Below are 9709 nucleotides of genomic sequence, written 5' to 3' on the forward strand. Positions count from 1 at the left end.
GCAGATCATTATACTAATTTCAGTCCAGTACAACCAGGCTAATTACAAATTAGTAATTGACAAAACTGTTGTTAATGATAGGGGTTGTGTTTTCAGCCTGTTTTTTTGTTTCTTTTTGTTGTTGTTTAGTTTTGGGGCTTTTTTTTATAAATGAAAAGATGAACGCTTAAGGTTTGATTTTTTATATGTTAAATCCTTCTTTCAGAAGTTCTTTACTTTTTTAACTAAACAGTAATTACTAAGAATATAAATTAAAATATATGTCTTTCACTATTAAATTTATGTGAATGACTAGATATATACCTCAGTGCTTTATCATGTTACTCAAAAAATTAAGCTCACAATAGCTAAACAGCAGATTAATGGAGGCTGACATTAAAACACAAAAGCAATCAAAAAGACCTGTTATTTCTGGATCAATTCAGCTGTTTATTAGAACTACTGAATAAATTAATATAAAGCATTTTAGAAAATATTAATTCAAAATAGACTTCAGGATTACATGACTGATAGATGGCAGACAATTCAGATTAATATTAAAATTTTACTGAATTCTGAAGAATGAAAATGACTGGACAGAATACAGTGAGTTTTGATTAAATAACCGTTAATGATGCTTCACTATTTCTTCACATCACTGACAACGTATCATCCTTAGCACTTAAAAAAACACAAATAAAACCCCAGTCTATATCTAACTAAACTCTTCACTATTTACAAAAAAATACAGCTAAACTAATGCATCTAAACTAAGGTTTTGTAACCTGGTAATAGAGGCATAGTCAAAACTATTGAATGCTTCGTATGCATTTATCCCCCTTAGTGGAATGACACAGACAGTGGTATTGAGAACACCCTCAGCAAGTTTGCTTGTGACAGGCATCAAGTTGATCAGTGCAGGTGGTCTGCTCGAGGGAAGGGACATCATGGGGAAGGGTCTTGACAGCCTTAAGAACTGGGACCATGAGAAACCCATGAAGTTCAGCAAGTATAAAGTTCTGCACAAGCGTATGGGCAATCTCCAACTGTGGTTCTCCTTTTCTCATTTCCCTCTTGTGAGCCCACAGCTGTAGTACTTCATCCAGGTTTGGAGCTCCACAGCAAAAGAAAGACATGGAAATGTCAAAGCAGGTCCAGAGAAGGACTATGAAAATGGTCATAGGGCTGGAACAGCTCTCCTGTGAAAAAAGGCTGAAAGAGTTGGAATGTTCAGTCTGGAGAAGAGAAGGCTCCAGTGAGACCTTACTATGGCCTTCGAATGTATAAGGGCTTATCAAAATGATGGAGAGAGGCTTTGTACAAAGGCCTGGAAAAGGGGAAGTGATTTGAAACCTAGAGAGAGTAGATTTATATTGGACATAAAGAGGAGATGTTTCACAATGCATGTGGTGAGTTACTCTAACAGGCCACCCAGAAAAGTTGTGGTTGGCTCATCACTGGGAGTGTTCAAGGACAGGTTTGATGGGACTTTGAACAACCTGATCTACTGAAAGATGTCCCTGGTCATATGCACTGGGGTTGGAACTAGGTATTTTTAAAGATCCCTTCCAACCTAAACCATTCAATAATTCTGTGATTCCATTATCCTATGATTCTACAATTCTATGACATACCTGATGAAGTTCACACTGAAAAACACACAAAACAAATATAAGTAATCAGGAACTTAACCTGTAAAGTCTGCAACCTATCTGTCACATTTTGAAGTTTCAGACAACCCTGGGCATGTGAAATGGCACCAGACATCTGTGATTACACAACTGAAAAAAGCATGGTGATATGCAGGCGCAGACACCTGTGTTGTAAACATAAACTCATGTATCTCAGCCTGAAGATAAATATTAATTAAAAAATTGGCAGTTTTAGCAATGAATATGAGCCAGACCAGTGAATAAAACCACTAGGGCAGGTATTCTATGATTCTTTTTTGAAACTGCAGAAAATGCTGTTCTTGTTTCTTTATCACATTTATGTGTTCTTTTACTATATTCTTTAATACATTTAAATTTATCCCTTAGTTCCCTCTTTTTCATGATGACTTCTTCTCTTCCTATTGTCACGTGCTATTTAGTGTCACTAATTTTTTTCTTTTTTGCTTTTTTCCCCGATATATAGGGGTTTTTTCTTTTAATTAAGCTTAGAAGACAAAAACCTCAGAAAAATAACATGTTTTCTGTTTTCCTGTCATGTCTGGTTGTCCTCTATCTTCCGTCATCTACTTTGTTTATAAGCTTCTAACAGCAGTAAAAAAATATTATTGCACCTACACAGAGAATAACATTTTTTCTTGGTATTTAAACACTGTATTATTTAGTATAAATTGCAGACTCTAGTATATAAAATTATTTAATGTACTACATAATGTTAACAGGCATTTGAGGTAATGCTTTAAAAAAATCAACTATATTTTAGTGTGCTATTCAAAACAGTTTTTGTGTGCCCATTTTGACTTAAATATATATGATTGTAAGTTGATAGTAAGCAACATGCAGAGGAGGAAAGTAAAACATTATAGAATACCTCGACTGGAATTTTGATTCCAATTGATTCAGTTTTCTTAGTTGTATCGAATTCTAGTGTATTTATTGTTTCTGCTTTACACACCATAAGTCAGACCAGAAGTAAATTTCATTAAAACAGTTACATGACCAATTTACTTCTGAAATTTTAAGCAAATATTGACAATGGTAGTTAGTCATCAGTCCAACAAAATCCTTTGTTTTTTTCAAGGAAGATAACTCTTTTCCTCTGCTCAGACAAGGCATCATTAAGAAACCAATACAACTTCTATTTTCACTCGGTGCATGTTATATTCTACAGAAGTGATGTTATTTTTCACCTTGTTCAATTACTCTTTTATTACTTCATGCAATCTATAAAATAGCTTTTGTTACTTTTCTGCCATGTATTTCATCAATCAGTTTGGTAGGTTCAGTTTTTATGAGCTCAGAATTTCTAAGATTAGAACTGGAGATTTTGATCCACAGAGGATCAAAAAATTTAGGTGACATTAAAACACCTAGCTTTCATATTAGGTGCTTACTTTCAGCATCTGCATGTTCAAAAGTTCATGTCCTGAGATTCTAGTAGGTATCTGAGTTTACGTTCCCAAAGTAGTATGTTAAAGACCCTTAGGATCCCCTGCTCTACCATGACCATGTTAAACAGCTAAGACTGACAGTGTCTTCTATGTCCCATTCACATTTACCATGTAAATATATTTCTATTTCTAGGTTGCCTCAAACTTCATCGTGTTGCCACATATCCAACTTCTGTCTCAAGTGCTACTACAGATTCACCTTTCACCAATTAACTGAGCCCTATATGGCTATTTTTTGAAGACATGAGCCATTTTCCAGACTCTATTTGCTGTATGGACTACATAGTCACCACCAATAGCAAAAGATTTCATAGTTATCTGACACAAAGCATCTACCCTACAGCCACAGAAATGCTGGTTGTACATGTTATAATGTTTTACCTTTTGTATATCCTGTAGTTAAAAGGTTGCTGTTTTTTGATTTTGATCTATTAAAGCTTAGAAAATTAGGTAATAATATACAGCAGAGGTGATTATTAATTCAATTAATGAAATTATTGTACACTATGTAATATATTCAAAACAATTTAAAGCACTCTAAAAAATATTCATCTCTTAGGTCACCTGCACCAGAGTATAACTAGGTAAATGTAACATTTCATGGTATTTAGGACATTAAAAAAAAATGTATTGGTATATGGATTGCTTCTGTTTCCTCTAGTTGTTGCCTGTTCTCACATCTACTGTTCAGCAGGTTGTTCTCTTCGTTGCATTTGTAGAACATTTTGGGGAAAGAGGGTCAGAGAATGATATTAAAATTAAGGAATTAATACCGGTGAAAATATCCCAGTGGATTAAATAATCCATCTTTATTCCATGGTAGTACTACTACCTATGCTTTCTGATACCAATGCATTTATCAACAGCCATTTCTGAACCTTGTTCTGTCACCACAATCAATAAATCACCCTATTTGTGCATCTGGGATTGTTATGGGACCAGACTTACCATGCAGACATGCTGTTTGTGCATCTGGTACCTTGCCAGACTTATAGCATCAAATTGGTTACTCTAAAATATTGTCTGTGAAGGTCTCCCAGGGATTCAGACAGACAGATAATATACCGACCAACATGGGGAAGCCTAGTGGCCCCCAAGCCTGCTGCATTTGCAGATAACCCAGAAAGCAAGGAGGTCTCCCTTTCTAAATGTTTCCATGACGGTAGGCTATCCCCTTTAACACTGAGATGTGGCTACAAAATATCTTCCTCTTTCGTGTTTCTTCAAGAATTCAAGGATAATTTCAGATTAGAAATTCAACATAATCTGTATTGATACTGCCCAAGGGACAAAATGTAAGATGTTATGCCTTAACGGGAACATAAAATGTTTAAAAGATATAGGTAATGTCAGGATGGATGATAATTTTATGCCCCAGACAGGTGCACAATGTAAAATAAAAAGGTATAAGAACAATTGAGGTTGAGAGCACACAGTTAGAGGGAAAAGGCTTTCACAGAATGAATAATAAGCTTTCACAATGGTTTCACAATCCTGCTAAACAAGAAGATGATTTAAAGATACTTAAATCACTTAGAAAAGCAGAGACTACTTACCTTGAAGTTTGGCTTTTCTACCTAATCCTGAGTCCCATAGAATGAAAAATTTGGAAGTTGTCATACCTTTGGTTGTCCACAAAGCATTGATGGAAACTCACATCAACCTCCAAATACAGCTGTCAGGTTTATCAAGTGGAGGGAGATGAATCAGCAAACCTAAAACACAGTTTTCAATTTTAACTTTAACCACAGGTCAATACACAGTGCTATCTCACCATATTTTCCAAAACAGCATAGGATCTTCTTTAAAGCTGCTTTTATTGTTGATGAAGATTACTGGAGAGATTAACTGCAAAACACTGCTCTAAATTAAAAAGTGTAACTCTAAAAACTGCTGCATAAAGACAGAGAAACAATTAAATGTTAAAATTATGGAAATAAAATAGTTTTACATATGTGTATAAATAAGCTGTAAACCAGAATAACATCTCATTTTCTCTCTTTAAATATATGATAGGGACACACACTACTTATAACATGTATTCAGTGTAAATGCTTATATCTGTATTAAAAAAGGCAACTTCGACATGCACTTTGACTTCTTTAATTTCAGCACAATAACCTTTCCTTTGAAGGGCTGTTCTTTTCATTACTGTCTGGTAAAAAATGCAAATGGTGAAATTAAATTAAGTGTCTTGAGGCAGGCAGAGATCCAAATCAGGCCATTCTACTCCTGCTAAGTGACTACTGTGGTATTCTGCTAGCTTTGTGTCTGAAACAGACTGTTTTGGTCTGGGAGATGGAAACAGAAAACAGTTCAGACACTTTCTTTTAGAGATAATGGTGCCAGGGAAAGAAAGTCAATGAACGGCAATAAAAAACTGTACATGGATTTGCACATAAGGTTTTGTACACTGAGAGCTGAAACACTAAAGTGACTGCTGAAGCTTTGTATAAGCACCTTTATTGAGAAGGGATTTGAAGCTTAGCAGAAATCCTGGAAGGTTATTAAGATAGAGATCGGCTGCTGCACAGAATACAGAATCCTGGAAAAATCCACAGCATCGTCTTGATTTTGTAGCATCTGGCTCACATCACAAATGCCTTGAGCACTGTCATTCTGTGAACTGAATACCTGGTGTCAGGAAAATGGCCCTGAAGAAACAAATACTCACCAAGTCAGAATGAAGAGGAGTGTGAAACAGGAATAGAAAAATGTGAAATAGTAAGAAAGTCAATATACAAATACATGCATCTAATTTTGACCACTTTAAATAAATTGCAGCAAACTTTGGGACTACCTGAAGGTAAGAATGATAAACCCTAAGAAGTGTAGGAATAATTTTTCCCTGTCAGGTATGTCTAACATTTAACTTTAGCAGTATTGGGTTATTTCTTTAAGGTTCTTATGGCTGTGCACAACTGTACGACATTGTTTTTGATAACAGACTTGTATGTCAAAATGTTTGGACTGTAATTCCTTAGACTAGCAGAAGAAACTGGATATGTCTTTGCCATGGGCTGGTACCCTGGCTGTGCTGGACACCTTGTTCTCTGCAGAGAAAAGAACAAGCAAAATTTGGCAATTGACTCTCCTGGCTTCTGGAAGTAGTTCATATGTTTGTAATTTGTGAGTTTCTGGGACCAGACTAGATTAGATCACTGTTATTTGATACTGGTGGCATACCTGTGACTGGTAGCTCAGGATACTGTGTTTTGACCAGAACTCTCCCTAGGGGAGAAAAGCTAAGAAAAAAAAGGGGAAATACAATTTTTTTTCCTCTTCTCTCCCCCTTCAGTTATTTGTTCAAATCAGACGGCACATGAATTTGTATAAAGGTCATGTGGTTTCCCATCTTCTCATAATTTCTCTTAAAAAACCCAAATAAAACCAAACATAAAAAAGAAGTGACCCCAAGAAAGCAAACAAAACAACAATGAAAACAACCAAGAGACACAGACTTCCTTTAATTAAAAATACAGGTAATCAAACAATTGAAACCATTTGTTCAAACCTACATCCTGTCAAAAGAAGGTTTGGTTTTATTGGTAAAAAGTAAAATAGTTACACTGAAAACTTTCCCTGATTTAGTTAGAAAATAAATAACCAAAGATACTACCTTCAGCTTTGGTTGAATTTATAGCTGTATTAACTATATATACACAGAAATTTTCTTCAGCTTTCAAGATGGGTAGGTTGAAGATTACAACACAAGTAATTCAAATAATTGGTATCAAGATGGGCTCCTTATATATCCAGCCTGTGGTATCTCTATGCTATTACTTATTTCCTATCTTTTCTGGGTGGGGTTGCTTTTATCTTTTTTTCATGTTTCCTCTTTTCTTCTCCTCAGTATTCCAGAGATACACAGGTCTGTGAATCCAAATTTGCCAATGGTTTAGCCTTTCCAGCACACTGTACTATTTGACAAGCACAAAAATACATCTACCCACATACAAAAACTGGGGTTTTAGTAAATTGAGTCTCTCCTAAATGTGATCAAAAGGTTTTATGGCATTATTTCTACACTTGGTAGTGTTTTAAAACTTTTTGAGTTAAAATTGGAGAGAGTTTCAAACAGAGAAGATTGAATAAGCAGTTGTATTTGGTCTGGCTGAAATAATATTCCTCACAGCAGCTCTCACAGTGCTGTGCTTTGCATTAATAGCTAGAAAGGAGCTAATAAAATACCAGTGTTTATGAACTGCTGGGCAGCATCAGAGCTGTCTCTCCAATATTCCCCCCTTACCAGTAGGCTGGATGTGGACAAGATTTTGGGAGGGTATGTAGCCAGTACAGCTGACTCAAACTTACCAAAAGGGACATTCCATTCCATGTGATATCTACTCAGATATAAAAGCTAAGAGAAAAAAGTAGGAAGAGTAGGAGCACTCATTATTTTTGTTTATCTTCTGGAGAAACCACTATGTATACTGAAGCCTTACCTCCTGAGGAACGGACTGACACCAGTTGTTGATGGGAGGTAGAAAGTACATCTACTGTTTTCCTTTGTTTCTGCATGTGCAAACTTTGCTTCCACTTTATTAAACTGCCTTTACTTTGACCCATGATTTTTTCATCTTATTTCTTCCATCCTGTCCTGCTGACGAGGGGCATGATAGAATAGCTTGGTAGACACCTGGCATCCAGCCAAAGTCAACCCACCAGAGCCATGTTTTACAATAAAAATAAGAGTATAAATGAAACATCATACACACCTTTCAGCTTCTCCAGCTGCTGTTGCCACTGAAGCTTCTGTCATTCTGGAGACAGCAGGAGAGACTGGGACAGTGGAGGGGTTTTCAGCCACTGGAAGCTGGCAGAAGGGGGTTTTACCCCTCGCATGCTGACACAAAGAAGCCCGGAGGCCAACACAGAAACCCCTCTTCAAGGCAGCACTCAGTGCCCAACACACAATGAAAAAGGGGCAGAGCTCCTCACCCAAAAGGGGCTGTATCTTCCTGTTGCTGCTAAGCAGGCGCGCAGGCGACGGCAAAGAAGTAAAGAGAGGGGACTCTCTGTATGTGTTCCACACAGGTTTACTCCAGTGAAATGACAGGGACAAAGCGACCCATTGGTGGGAGGGTCCAGGGATCTCATACTGGGTACTGAATAGGTGGGGAAAGGGATCTCAGCCAATGGGATAGACACAAGCAGGCGGGATTGACAGGAAGGGAACCAATGGGAACAACACATAGGCGGGACTCAGGGAAGGATCCAATGGGGCATCGAGGAACAGAGAACTTTCTAGAGCTAATACATATTCAAGAAGGAAAATGAAGATACGTAACTTCATACATAAAATATTAACAAATCAGGGGAAAACATGCAAAAGGCAGAACAAGGGAATCATGGGTTCTCACCATGACTGAAGTTACGTGCTAAACTTGGGTTGCTGACCACCACAGCTGGTTGTCTGAGTTCTCCTCGGGAGAAAGAGTGTTGGAGCCACTTGCACTGCCACAGGACAGGGAGACAGAGGTGGCAGCAATCAGAAAAAATGCACTATTACAATGACCATGCAGAAGCACCTTCAAAACCCTCAGTATCAAACTGTGTTACTTCAGCTTTGGTCACATAAGGATGTTTTAAGCACTTGACAGATCTTTCCTTTTATAGATTTTAATATAACTGTATTTTTGAAAAAGGCTGTTGGAAGGAAAAGTGCAATAAAAGAGTGTGTATTAACTTCTATTTTTCATTGTAGTAACTCCTAAATGCTAGGGACTCCACTGTGTTTAGCATTTCACAGAAAAATAATAAAAGATAGGTGCTGCCACAAAGACGTTTATAGTCTGAACTATAAGATACAATAGCCTGGGAATTGGCAAAGGTGTATGAACTCATTTTAAGGTAAGTTGCTTTGTCCACAATGTCTGCATGTATTACAGCTGGTGATGGGGTCCACGGCTCTGACCCAGGAAGAGGTGACCAGGTCCAGGGAGATGGTCCCGAAAGGAATCGCCTTCCCGAGGCCTGGTGTTTTCCCTCAGCTGCTGGCAGGAGGGCCCTTGCAGAGACTGTCAGCTGTTTAGTGATATCAGCTCGTGATTTCAGCTCAGCTCTGCAGGGCAGCCTCCAGGCCAAGCCAGACCAGAGAGAGAGACAAGAGGTTCGTGTGGCTGGTTCCACACGGAAGGTAGTTTTATTGTGGGTCCCCTCCGGCGCAGGGGAAAGCCAGGGACGAGAACCCTCTCTGAGCCCCACAGGGCCAGAGGGCTTGCTTTTATAGGGGTACAGGGGATCGGTAAAGGACCAATGGGTTACAGAGGATCTGGGATGGGTACAGGCCAATGGGTTACAAAGAATCTGCATAGCTTCTCCTAAAGGATTGTGGGTCTGTCTTTTCTCACCGTGACCAAAGAAGTGGTTGCCTTTCCAGGGAGTCCTGCTGGGCGATTGTGAAATCTCTTATCTCAGCAGAGATCCCTCCAGGGCAGGGGCTGGGCATACCCCACATGCATGTAATGAACCATCAGCAGTATTCAGCACACACTGCGCTCAGAAATCCAGAAGGTGTTCAACATCATCACTGGCATTTCTATATTGCATTGCCTTTGACAGCAGATTGATGATGGTGGTGGAATCACTGTAGTAGCAGAATTGCTT

The 9709-nt window shown here is 38.2% G+C and overlaps 1 long non-coding RNA gene across 1 annotated transcript; it reads right to left on the reverse strand.

Moving 5' to 3' along the window:
* Nucleotides 1–308: 308 nt before the first annotated feature.
* On the reverse strand, nt 309–8142 carry LOC109143910. The gene is made up of 3 exons (XR_002044318.3): nt 7819–8142; nt 4657–4815; nt 309–1191 (listed from the first exon to the last, which is right to left on the reverse strand). It is a non-coding gene; the product is annotated as an uncharacterized LOC109143910 (long non-coding RNA).
* Between the last annotated feature and the right edge of the window lie 1567 nt (nt 8143–9709).

The sequence above is a fragment of the Corvus cornix genome, chromosome 1 (genome assembly GCF_000738735.6).
Source record: "Corvus cornix cornix isolate S_Up_H32 chromosome 1, ASM73873v5, whole genome shotgun sequence".
Taxonomy (NCBI): Eukaryota; Metazoa; Chordata; class Aves; order Passeriformes; family Corvidae; genus Corvus; species Corvus cornix.